We start from the raw sequence: 13,401 nt of genomic DNA, 5'->3' as shown, positions 1-13,401 counted from the left end.
CCTCAGTGGTGTGGGTAGGTTTATCACACATGGTGGTTATTCAAGAAGGGACAAAAGTTTCAGAATAGTGAACAAAACTGTCACAAACTCCAAGCATGGGTTTATAGCCATTCTATTTGGTTGTTCCATATCATTTACTTTTCTGTCTGTCTGCCTCCCTGCATCTTTTCACCAAGGAAAGGCCATGTGGACAGTCAATGAGAAGTTAGCCATCTGTCAGCCAGAAAGAGAGCCCTTACCAGAACCTGACCATGCTGGCATCTTTGTGTTGTGTTTTGAGATATTTATTTCATGAATATTTTAGAATATTTGAAGTTTAAAGTTCTTTTTTAGCTGATACAGAAAACATAAAATTGTACATATTTATGGGGTGCTGTGCAATATTTTGACACATATATACATTGTGTGATGTTTAAACATTTATCATTTCTTTATGTTGAAAATTTTCAAACATCTTGATCTCAAATCCCAGAATTGAGAGAAATAAATTTCTATTATTTAAGCTACCCAAAATATGTGGTATTTTTGTATGGCAGCCAGAGCTAATTAAATTTAATTAAAAATGGACTCACTTTCCAATTGGATTTATTTAACAAATTAGTTAACTTTCTAATTGTCCCATTTTTTGGGTTTTTTTCATTTTCTTTCTTGCCATCACTGTGATTGTTTTAGTTTTTCCCTCCTTTTTTCTTTCCATTTTTTCCCCTCTATTTACAGGGAAGTCACTTGACCCATGACTATGGTTTTAGTATCTGCCTACCTATCTTCACACATGTATTATGTTAAGGTCTACATTTAAAATCTTTATTGTACTTTTGAATGATATAAAAACTCCTTTGCTATTGTAACCCTATATTTTAGTTCTGTTCTGTCCCTCCCTGTCCCTGTAAGTTGCCCTTCATGGGTGCACAATTGCATGGATTTTTATTAGCACAGTGATGTTATTTCACTGCATCTCGGCTTTCCCATTTTTTTTTTTTGCTGTTTAGAAGTTGACAAGAATCCAATTTTCATTCCCGTTTAACCAATCTCTTTTTTATACAAATAATTATGCAGAAGCAGCCACATACTATTTTAGTGAATTTCTGTTCAGCCCTTAAACTAGATCTTGGTTTGGTCATTTAGTTTTCTACATCTGTGTAATACCTATTCACTTAGTTTGGTCAGTTATATTTAGTATGTTTTTTTCATTATCTTTACTTAAAATTGTATCAAGAGTAAGCCCTGTGTTATTAAATACTATTCTATTGCCAAATATTATTTTTTATTCCTATTCTTCCTTCTCCTCTCCTTTCCTTCTTCTATTATATAAATAACAATATAAGAACATTCTTACAGAGAGATCTTTATGCATCGCTCTGATGTTTCTGTGCCATAGATTTCTAGGGGTAGAATCATGGAGTCAAAATACACAAATACTTTGAAGTCTTTTATTTATTTATTTTTTGTGGTGATGGGGATTGAACTCAGGGCCTCATGAATACTTTACCATTGTGCTACGTCTCCAGCAGCCCCTTTCAAGGTTTTTAGTTATACTGACAGTTGGTTTTCCAGAAAGATTAGCAAATACACATTTTGAGCAACTGTATTAATTGCTTCATCTCATTACACCCAGGTCATCATAGCAGATATTATTAAAAGTATTTTCCAGCTTGGTAGTGGATAGTGTTTTGGAGTGCACTGGTCTGCATTTGTGTTTATAAATGATGAATTGGTTGAACATTGTTTTGCACATACTAATGGGTAATTTCAAATTTCTCTTCCCTTTCTCTCTCTTTCTTTGTTCCTTCCTCCCTTTCTCTGTCCCTTACCATTTCTTTCTCTCCTTTTCTCTCTCTCTTTTCCTCCCCCTCTTTCCTCCTCTCTCCCTCCCTTCTTTCTTTTCCAGGGTTTCACTATTTGTGCAGCCCAGTCTGGCCTCCAACTTGAGATCTTTGGTTTTTTAAAAGTTTTTAAAATTAGGGTATATTTGTTGCACAGCGAAATTCATCATGACAATTCCAAATAGCTTTGTATTGCACATTGTTTAGATTGCCCCCACCATTTCTCCCCCTCAACTCTCTCCCAGTCCCACTTAAAGCAACTTCGAGAGATTTCATTTTTCTATTTCGTATAAGTATATGAAGTCCACCAACCATATTCCCTCACCTTAATCTCCTTTGTTTATCCTCCCTCTCCTGAAAGTACCCTCCCACATACTGTACTTATTTTACAGTTCCCCTTTGTTATTAATTCCTAAGTCAATGTTCAAAGGGGTTTCTCAATGTATGCCTGCTATGAATATATTTTACTTTGGTCCATTCAGCCCTTTCCATTACTCTCCCTTACTCCCTTACTCCTTCCCCTCTCACCCCCCATTATTCAACAGCTTTTAAAACATATCATTATGTCCTCTACCTTCACAGACATTATGTTTTACTATATTGTTGATGCTCTATCATTCTCTTTTCTTTTCCTTCCTTCCCTGACCAACTTGTGATCTTCCTGCCTCAGGCTCCCAAGACCTGGGATTATATGTGTGAGCTACTGTGCATAGATTTCTCTCTTTCTTTTTCACCTTTCTCATAGACCCTTTATTCAGCTTTCTTTAATGTTAGCATCTTGCATAACCATAATGTATTAATTAAAACTAAGAAAGTAGCATTGGTACCATATTTTTTGAGTTGTTCTTTCAAGTATTTGTCAATTTCACTTTCATAGTCTTGTTTGTCTAATAAGCTTTTTATATATTAAAATTTTGTTTTATTCAGATCTATAGTCTTAAAATCTGTCTATATCATGCATTAAATAAATTAAATAATTTATCTACTCATTCAACAAAATTTCCTGAGCAACTATCATGTGTCAATAAAAAAATTGAAAAATCATGAAAAGTAATTATTTTAGTTTATGGCTAACCATTTCCTGAAACATTTATTGCAACATATTAATATTTTCATGTTGTGGGCTTTAATTTTTTTTGGTAGTACTGGAGTTTGAACTCAGAGTCTCATGCTTGCTAGACAGGTGTTCTACCACTTAAGTCACACCCCCAGCCCTTAAATTTTGCTTTTAAACATATTCTAATGCATTAAATAAATGACCTGGAAATCCATCATATGCATTAAGCTCTGTGTAGATTTAGTAATAGACTATATTGTTTACATTGCAAATACTGCTCTTAACATTCAGAGTTCATTACTTATTATTAGAACAGATTACTCATTTTATAGGCGAGATAATGAGGTTCAGAACATTTTGGCATATGGCCTAAGGTCACACAGGAGATGGGGTTTGGTGTTCCGTTTTAGAACCACATTTATCTGCCTACAATACCCATACTTTCCTGTTCTATAACCCTACTTCCAAGTGGTATTGAGTCCTTCTTAGAATTGTGTTCATGCCAAACTGCAGCCTGGTCCTGTTCTCTCTTCCATGACACTCTGAGGCTTCAGGAATAAAAATGAGAAACTCTCCATTAGCAGTGGGGCCCATCTGAAGAGAGAACATTGGCACCATCTCTGTTGGCATCCTTCCAACGGCAATTCTTTTTATATTAATCACTTCCTAATCTCTTTTCCTCTAAGGTAGAGAAGATGTCTCTGAGGTTTTGGGAGGTAAGCAGACAATAAAAGCCCTGATCTACTGTGTAGCCCAAATCAGGAAATTATTTCCTCTCTCCATCCTCTCCCGAATAGCCTGATTATCTCCTTTCCTGTTGGATAGACACTTGCTGCCCAGATTGTGTCTGGAGAAGATCCAGATTTGGGGAATGTGAAACATGGCACAGACATACTTACTGCTTCTTTTGAAGGCATGTGTCCCAGGGCTAGGGGTCAAGATAAGGGATTATCCCAGGGTCTTTCATGGCTGTCATTCTTGTCATTGGTCCAGTTGCTTTTCCCCAGTGGCTTCAAGCAAGGTGACTATGAGTGGTAATCTTGGCTGCCAGGAGGGGAAAGGTCATGGAAAGCTTGGCTAAGACAGTGGTATTTTATGGTCCCCTCATTTATGCAGGAAAGGAGAAGATCAACTAAAACCTGATCAACTGAATCATTCATGCCCCAACACTGACCATGTTCTTGGATGGCAAATCCTTCATTCACTCTTTACTTCCTACAGATAAAATCAAATTTCTCATCACAGCATGTAACACCTTTTAAATATGACCTGTTTCATCTGCCTTATTTCTTTTTGCATCCACAGTTGGCTCATATAAAACCATTTGGGGGCCTTTGCACATGCTCTGTGTGGACAAAAACTTTTGAGTCCCCCTCTGTTTGGAGAACTTTTTATGGATGCTTGTTAATGCTTTACTGACAGCTCCAATTCCTCTCAAGCAGTGGATTTCTCCCTATTCTGCATTCTATGTGAACTTGGCTCTGTTGCTTACATATTGTCTTTCCTTCTAGACCAGGTGTCTAGGAGGATAAATTCAGAGATGGCTTTAGCTTTCACATCTGAGTTTCATTCTCTTGCTGAAGAACCTGCAATTGTATCCCATTGTCTCATAGGTAAACTTCAATGCCTACTGTCTTTCCTTCAATGTCCTTTGAAACATCTCATTGCCTTACTATTCCCCAATATAAGCAACACTTCTTGCATGTAGCCTACCAGCTCCTACCTGCACTGCTTACCAATGTCATTTTGAAAGTCACTTCACCACTCTGAATCTTAGCTTGCTACTCATCTCTAAAATAAAGTTTTAAATATTTGCTCTGCTATTTGCTAATCTAAAAGTTTTAAATATTTACTGAAACACTATATCTAGAATATTTTGCCTCATTCTTATCACTTAATAAGCCCTCAATAAATACTCATTTCTTCCTGTTCACATTTCCCTTCTTCCTTCTTACCTCTCTCATCTTAACCATACTTTAAGATCAACTTCTGTTTTTCCCACCTCATGGAAATTCTATACCCATTTTAGCCAAACACTGACTTTTTTCCTTATTCTTAAGAAGGTAATAAATAAAAGCTTAGAGCACAATAGATTTATTCTTGGCTGTATTCTACTGTGTGGGCTGTTTTATACTATTTGTTTAGATAGACTTGAGTTTTAGCCTTGCTCTCTCAGTGTGTAGCTGTGTGCTTTTGGAAAAGTTAATTTCTTTGAGCCTCCATTGTCTCATTGGTATAATTAGACTAATCATATGCCTACTTCCTAACATAAGGTCACCTTTCAGTCACTTTATGTCACATCAAGTTCTTAGAAGACTCGTGATCAAAAGTGGTTATTTTCTTTTCCCACCAGCAGTAATAATTTGCATGAAATTGGAGCTCTTGATGAAATGTTGTATTCATTGCTATAAACCCAGTGCCTAGAAGATCTCATTAAATATTTGTGAAATGAAAGGTGGTAAGTCACTTACAGGTGGGTTTTGAAGATTAATGAGACAAGGGTTAAATTTCTGGCCAGGAATGTCTGTCAGTGAGTTTTAAATAAAAGTACATGTCCATAACACAACCTTCACTGCCTATCCCCCACCACTGCTGCTACCACTGCTACTCGCCCACTCCAAGGCAACAAAGCTTGTTTGGGAAGAACAAATCTAACAGGGAACCTCCCTTAGAGCTGCCAAACTCTGAGAATAAGCTGTGTGGGCCTTTGAGTGGATACAAATGTTAATAAACACATGAAAACACCAATAAATGGTTGATTAAACAGCATCTGGAACCATGAAAGTTAGAGAGGTCATGATTTCATTCAGCAAATTCTTGCCCTCTTGCTTCTCTATTCTTTAATCATTTTGGAACCAAATGACCATTTGGATATAAATCTGAATGTATGACTCAGCACATTAACTAAAAGGTCAGGCTTTTCTGTTATCCTATGAGTTGATATAATTTTTTCTTTCTCTTGACTTATCACTAGGTAGCAATGGATCAGTCATGGTAAAAGTACATATTGCAAATTTCTTTCATATTTTAATGTTTAACTTTTGACACAATCAAATATTGCTCCTTAACTTTCCATTATTTAATCCCAACTTTATTTCTTGAGTGGTAAGTAAATTACTCCATATTTTTGATGACAAAAAATGTATGCTTGCTGATGTCTCCAGATTCCCATGGGTCTCGAATGCTGGGGCATCTGTTCTAGCCTCCTTCTATTTTCTCAGTTTCCTTCCAAGCCAGATTTTCATCTGAGATTTAGCAACTCTAATAAGCATTTGTTAAACTTGAATACCTATAAAATGGCAGGAAGTATGATAGATACCTATAGAGAAAACAGAAAATTAGGCATCCTGTCAATTCAACTTCCAAGACCAGTTGGGAAGACAAAACCACAGATTATTTCAACAGAATGTTGTGTGTGTTCTAACACTAATATATTCAGAGTGTTAGGGCTGCAAAGCAATGGGAGTGGCTTCTTGACACTTGGAGAAACTGTCACACAATGTGACATTAACAGTGGAGTAGAGAGATGATCATATGTTTTTCAGGCGGGAAGAAGTGGGCAAGGCACACCAGGAAGCAGAAATTGGAATTGTGAACAATCCCCGGTACACTGTGGATAATGTGTTGAGAGTCTTATATTAACGTAAAGCAGCAGCAGTGGATAAGGAAAGATAGCGCCAGTGGATAGGGACAAAGCATAAATATGTCATGCTAGTGGTGTAGACTTTATCCTGTAGGGGGCTAAGGCAAATTGAACTTCATTCATTTTCCCATTTCTACTGGGGGCTTTCTCACCTAGAGGGAAACCCTCTTGCCACAGAGTAGCCCTTGTGACTGCACTGGTTCACCTATAGAAGTGTCTGCCTCAAATGGGGGTATTCCACCATGACATGAAGAAATCCAGCTGATGTAGGCTGACATTGTGTTCATATGTGTGCCAAATACCCCATTGTCCTCTGTTTCTTGATAGCTGCCTGTGAGTCAAGATCACAAATGGCATAGACCATGGGGATTAAGGGGTTTGACCTCAGAGAGGACCGAGAATTCTTTAGGCTGTCTACTATACTTTGAGTCAACTCTTCTGTGTCTAGTTCATTTATTGAACTTGATGGAACTGACAGGGTCACTTCCTTTACCTGTCAGCATGCTTGTGTGGTAACTTCAAAGCTGCCTTTGACCCAAGAGTCTGGATAGAGCAATTTTGGGACAGCATACAGCCTTTGGTTTCATTTCCCTCACCCTTGGCTGAGCCATCATGGAGCCAAAGGAAATTTCACTCTCTTTGTGGGGAAAAGATTTTCCCCACTGCTGCTGTTTGCTTTGGATCTCAGCAGGAACTCTGTGGTTATCTCAGTGTAAGTCTGTTAAAGGCCACTATTTTATTTTTAATGACAATGTGGTAGAATAAAAGAGCCTATATTAGAAATCAGGAAAGGGGAGGAAAGAAGAAAGGAATGAAAGAAGAAAAGAAAAAGTCCATCCCTTTTCTCAGGCCCCTTGATTTTTTTTTTTTTTAAGTCCCTTGCCCCAGCTCTTAAATGACTTAATCCCAATGACACCAAATCCACAGGGTTTTGCTGAATGTTAAAGCAGATCACATAGTGAGAAGGACTTCTGTGTTGGAAAGTGTTTTTCAGATTTGATCAGCTTTCACTGCTATTTTAATTTTTTATTAAGAACAGTTACAAATTATAGTTTAAAAAAAAATCCTCTCCAGGCAATGGATCTCAGCTACTCTAGTCCTCCTGGCATATTTTCCTACCTCTGAAATGATGAAAAGATAAAGCTCCATCTTTTTTGAACTTAGACATAATGCTTCTTTTGTTATTTCTATATTTGTATATTTTATACATAGGATGAGGGCCCTGCAGGTGTGTCATATGTCTTTATTTTCCTTTCTTCTGGCATGGCACTGAGTATAAGGTGTAGATACTCTGTATTAACAAGTTAAACCAAATTTCATTTATACTCTTAAAAAATCCTTTATTTAACTGATCTTCCTTGAATTAATAAAGAGTATATAGCTCTGAGAAAATTCATTAATTGGGGTCACGCTTATTCTATTATCAACTACATAATACATTTGTTTAAACTCAGGGCTGAGTAGTTTATGTAGGTCGTTAATGTGTCTCAGTGAGATATGGCTGTTTAGAGCAAGACTGTGGATTTTCCATTCTAAGGAAACCACAGGATGATAAGCAGCAAAGGGAAATTTGTCTAGAGTCATGCACATCAGGCAGTCACTGATAATTTTCACCCTTGGCCACTGATTCCTACATGTTTCCCAGTCTCCCTACAGCAAGTGTGGCCAGTGACTTGAGTTCTGGCCAATGGAAAGGAATGTACCTTGTCCATGTTTGTCTATTAAAATCTCTTCTTTTTTTTTCATGCTTTTTCTTTTTACTCATTGGCTGATGGAAACAGGGAAACCAATAGAAGACTCTGAGAAGAGTCTAGAGTAGGGTAAGCAAACTTTTTTTTAAGTATAAGCTTGATAGTAAATATTTACGTCTTGTGGATAATACAGTTTCTGTTGCTTCTGTTCAACTGATATGAAGACAGCTGTAGACAATATATAAACAAATGAGCATGACTGTGTGCCAATAAGACTTTACTTACAAAAATGGACAGTGTCTGGATTTGACCCACAAGTAGTAATTAGCTGACCTGTGATGTAGAGCATAGCGAGACCACAAGATGAGGGGACCTGTGATCCCTGAATTTCTGGAAGGTATTTGGCCTCAAACACCTGATTTGACTTATGAGGTGAGAAATAAGAGTTTGTTAACTTTCAGAGATATTTGGGTGGCTTGTTAAAGTGGCTGATACTATTTATTATGACCCATACTGACCATTTTAGAATTCTTTTTCTTCTCATAGTTCAATCAGTAACAAATCCTGCCAATTTTGACATTAAAATACTTTTTGTATATTCTTCTATATCTTTTCTCCAGCTGCTCAACTGAAGACCCTAGTCATTCACCATAAACAGGATTACAAGACCTTCTGGATTGCTATAGTCTTTTGCCAGCTCTTCTTCCGCAAAATGGGTAGCGAAATGGCTAGAGTGATGCTCTCAACTTACACCTTAAGGCCAACTACCTATCTGAGTCTCAGCTTGTCACCTTGTCCTTGGAAACATCTCCTGCTTGACGCATGATGTCAGACTGGATACAAATGGATGTTTGAGGTTACAAGACCTAGGATTAATCCGTCACTCTTCCGTATCCTATACAACTTGGGTTTGTTTGCATTCCATTATCTGCTCATGGAGGCTAACAATTCCTTCCTTACCTAGCTGTGGAGGTGAAATGTGACAGTGTTGGCAAAGCAGTTCCTAGTCTGGGGCAGTCCCCTTCTATCTCCTTTCTATTGTGATAACTTTCACTTCATTCTCACAAGCTGAGGCAGGTGTGGTTTTGCCTCTGAGTCCTCTTGGCAACACTGAGGATGTTTTGAGTTGTCACAACTAAGAGGGTGCTACTGGCATCTATTGCCCAGAGTCCAGGGATTCAGTTAAACATTCTACAGTGAACATAGTTTCTTTCCACACCAAACGTCAGAAGTTCTCAGGATGAGAACCCTTATTCTAAGGAGTCCTGTGTAGGGTTATAAAAAGTCACCACCCGAAGGGTGTTTTAAATGACTCTGAAATTGAGGGCCTCTCAGGAGGTCCTGTACACTCTAGTTTTTCAGAGTTGCCCCTCTCCCCCATCAACTTCATGACCACAATGCATAATGATGGTGTCTCCTGGCTTCAGAAGGCATTTGAACTTGTTACCCCCAGTGGGCTTTCATTTTCCCTAATAAAGAGCAAAGGTTCAAGGTCAGCCTTGGGCAAAAACTTTTGATTGACCCCATCTCAACCAATAAAAAAGCTAGGAGTGGTGATGCACACCTGTCTTCTTAGCTATGTGGGAAGTGTAAATAGTAGGATCACAGTCCAGGCTGGCCCAGGCATAAACATAAGACTCTATTGGAAAAATAACTAAAGCAAAAAGGACTGTGGATGTGGCTCAAGTAGTAGAGCACCTGACTGGCAAGTGTGAGGTCTTGAGTTCAAACCCTAGTGCTGCCAAAAACAAAGTCTGTCTAGTTGAGTGGACTGAGATTCTATTTCCTGTCCTTGAGTGCCACATTCTAGGCTTAGGAAACACCTCCTTCCCAGTGTTCTCTTTGGAGCAGTCCTTCTCTTGCTTCCTTTGAGCTTAATATCTGAGCAGCTCAACTTTGACTAATTACATGAAGAAAACCTTAAATAAGGGAATTATAAATGCTTGATTTAAGAACACCTATATACAGGAATGGCATTTAACAACCTTGGCAATCTTAGAGAAGGAAAAGGAGTTCCTAAGGTCCCTGGTTTCATTCTTGTTACCTCATAAGCTTTTGCTGATCTTAAGGGACCCATGGTGGTCAACCTGCTGTGCTCTTAGGATTTGTGTTTTCTTTCCAGTCAACTGCCTGATGCTTAGTGCACCCATGTGAGGATAACTAGGGGAGAAATCTTTCCCAGGTTGCCTCCTTTTCTTTATAACAGAGGGCACACTTTTTCTTTTTTTAGCAGAAAGATGTAGGTTCTTATAGAAAAGAGGAAGACTTTCTAGGTTTAGGGACAGGAGTATAGTGAGGGGACAATAATAGGATCGTCCTGGGTGGTTGGTTGGGAACAAGGGTGCGTCTCTACCTTTTTGACAGTGTCTCTTTGTGTTGGATACCATCTCAAGTCAGAAGCTGCAGTGGTTAATGAGAGACAAGGGGTGAAAAAGTCACAGGGAGAGGAAGGGAACGCAAAAGGGAATTGTCTTCAGGAGGTGATTCTCATCTCAGTAATTTTGTATCCTCACAAACATTTTAGTGAATGCTGCAAGGGGGTCACTAGAAATATTGGGAACTGTGTCACCTCCTGTGACTGCAGGACTTGTCTCTCATGTTGCTATTTGAACCCAAAGTTCTTTAAGGCAGTGTCCAAACTGTGTGCATTTTAATGTCAGAGCATCTTTCAGGTTGTCTGAGGGTGGGTGTTGATGGGCCCTTCTCATCCTTAAGGCAGAGCTGAATCCTAAACTTGTTGTCTTTGACTCTTCCCTCTAATTACTCAGTAATAGTTAAGCCCCATCAATTCTACATCTCCACTGCACCATTAATCCATCAACTCCTCTCTGTCCATGTTGCCCCTTCTCTGGCCCCACCTCATTACCACTCAGTTGTGAGGTGGTTAGTATTTGCATTCATCTCCCTTCCTTTTTATTTGCCCCTTGCAATGCATCTTACTGTCTATTCCAGTGAAGGATCCTAGAGCTTTTGTGTTATATAACACAACCAACATGGTCTATATAATCACAGCGATAACATCCTCTATATATATATAACTTTTTGGGTGCCAGATATGTCTCAAAAGCATCTAACATATATTCACTCATTGAACCATCACTACAGCTCTATGAGATAGCACTTTCTATTTTCCTTACCTCTTCTGTTTTAAAGAGAAAAATAAAGACACAGAGAACTCTAGAGGCTTGACCAGAAGCATATAGGAAGTGATAAAACTGAGTTTCAGAACCACTTCTTGAAGAAGTTTGTTATTTAATGCTTTGATGATTTTTCACCTTTTGATGATTTCTGCACTGATGAAGCTTTCAGAAAATGTGTTGAGCTTAGTAAAATCTATGATTTTGGACTCCATTTAAGCTTGAGCTTGGTCCCTCAGTCATTCATTCATTTAAAGAATGCATTAAAGACATTGGCATTGACATTGCCAGACCAGGTCCTTGGTGCTAGGAATATACCTTCAAGTTAAGTTTTCAAGGTCTTTGGCTTCTTATGGATTTTGCTTTCTTCTAGTGGGAGATAAACCATAAAAAATGTACTCTTAAAATAGTCATAAACATTATACAGAGAAGTGTACCAGCTGGTCAGGGAAAGGCTACTTGTGACTAAGAGCTGAAAGCCTAACAGGGACTAAGTAAGAGAAGATTGGGGGTGGGGTGGGAGAAAGAAAACTTTTCAGCAGAGACAGTTGTCAGTGCAAAGGTCTTAAGGCAGGAACAAGCTAGGTAGATTTGCAAACAGCATGTCTGAAACATAGCAAAGGAGGCAAGTGGCTCAAAGTGAGATCAGGGAGGAAGCTCAAACCACACCCTTTGTAGGCCCATGTAAAGAGTGTGAATTTTGTTATGTAACGGAAAGTCACAAAGTTATTTAAGGAGAAAGAGATATGATAATCTCCTTTCTGTTTCTGAAAGCTCACTATAGTTGCCTATGGAGAAGAATTGTGGGGTCAGAGTGTATGCAATACAGAGAAGAGGTGAGTGAGGCTGAGGCCTTGGTAGTGAGAACGGAGATGAAGAGAATCAGGACTATATTTTGAAGACTTGGTGGAAGGAGTGTTGTCATTAGAAGACCTGTAGCATTCCTGTGATAGAAAGGGAACATACAGGGAGTTATGCTCCTTTTTCTGTTATCATTCCTGGTTCCCATGGGTGCCCACCCAGCCCTGAGAATGGCTGCTTTCTGTTGCAAAGGTTCAGGATACAAAGTGTCACACTAACTTATGTTAATAGACATCCAGGGATGGAGTCTTAAAAAGAGCAGGCAAAATGGAAGGGACAGGCACAAGAGGTGTGCCCTCCATTTCAAACGTAAATATTGTCCCATGACTGATTTGGCCCTGCAATAACCCATTGCTTTGTAAAATCTCTGCAAGATTTTTGAAATGCCTAAGTGTATTTGTATTTCTCATTCATCCACACACCTACTCCTTCTTACCCTCTTTGTTTCCGTGGGAAATGTGGTGAGGATGTCAGAAACCTGCTTATTTACAAGTTGCAACAAATTGAGGAGGCTGACTAGGGAGAAACAAAGTGACTGAGGTAGGAACTTCTAGGTCTGTACATCTCTTTACAGGTGTGGACATGGGTTCTGTTAGTGTACACCTGCTGATTTTGTCAGTCTTGTGATATTCTTAACAATACCATCTCTGCTGGCAAGGACCCCAGGAATAATCTGCACTGATGAAGCTTATGGGACTTTCAAAAAGTGTGTTATGCAGCTGGGCGTGCTGAACAAGGCAAGTTCAAGTTTTTAATATGGCCATACAGTATGTCCCAGGGCTAAGCTTTCCTCTCCTCCTCCTCTTTCCCCCTTCTCCTCTTTCTTCTCCTTTTTTGGTGGTACTAGGGTTTGAACTCAAGGCTTTATGTTTGCTAGGCAGGCACTTTACCACTTGGGCCACTTCTAGTCCTAAGCTTTCTTTTTTTAATGGTGTGAAGTGGAGTGGCTCGTAGCTGTGAGCCTGACATTCAATCTGCTCAGAATGATATTCCTCATTATGTCTGGATCTGAGTTATTTAGCTGGACTTTGCATGGTTTTAGTTTTATTTTTTCCCCTAACAGTTAAAAATTGATCATTGTAGAAAATCTGGAGATTTCAGAAAAATACTGAATGGGGAAGAAAAATAATTTTCTATTATTCTATTTTCCAGAAAATAAAAAAACACTCTGTATTATTTCCTACTGGGC

The 13,401-nt window shown here is 38.7% G+C and overlaps 1 long non-coding RNA gene across 1 annotated transcript in view; it reads left to right on the top strand.

Moving 5' to 3' along the window:
• Positions 1 to 12,973, top strand: part of LOC141421381 (uncharacterized) — a 46,674-nt gene extending 33,701 nt beyond the window's left edge. Inside the window, exons 5-6 of the long non-coding RNA XR_012445970.1 lie at positions 8,835 to 9,104; positions 12,871 to 12,973. This is a non-coding gene — a long non-coding RNA (uncharacterized lncRNA). The remainder of the gene's footprint in view (positions 1 to 8,834; positions 9,105 to 12,870) is intronic.
• The last annotated feature ends 428 nt before the right edge of the window (positions 12,974 to 13,401 follow it).

Source organism: Castor canadensis, chromosome 3 (assembly GCF_047511655.1).
Source record: "Castor canadensis chromosome 3, mCasCan1.hap1v2, whole genome shotgun sequence".
NCBI lineage: Eukaryota > Metazoa > Chordata > Mammalia > Rodentia > Castoridae > Castor > Castor canadensis.
Note: the sequence above shows the minus strand (reverse complement) of the source record. Positions and strands in the feature narration are given on the sequence as shown.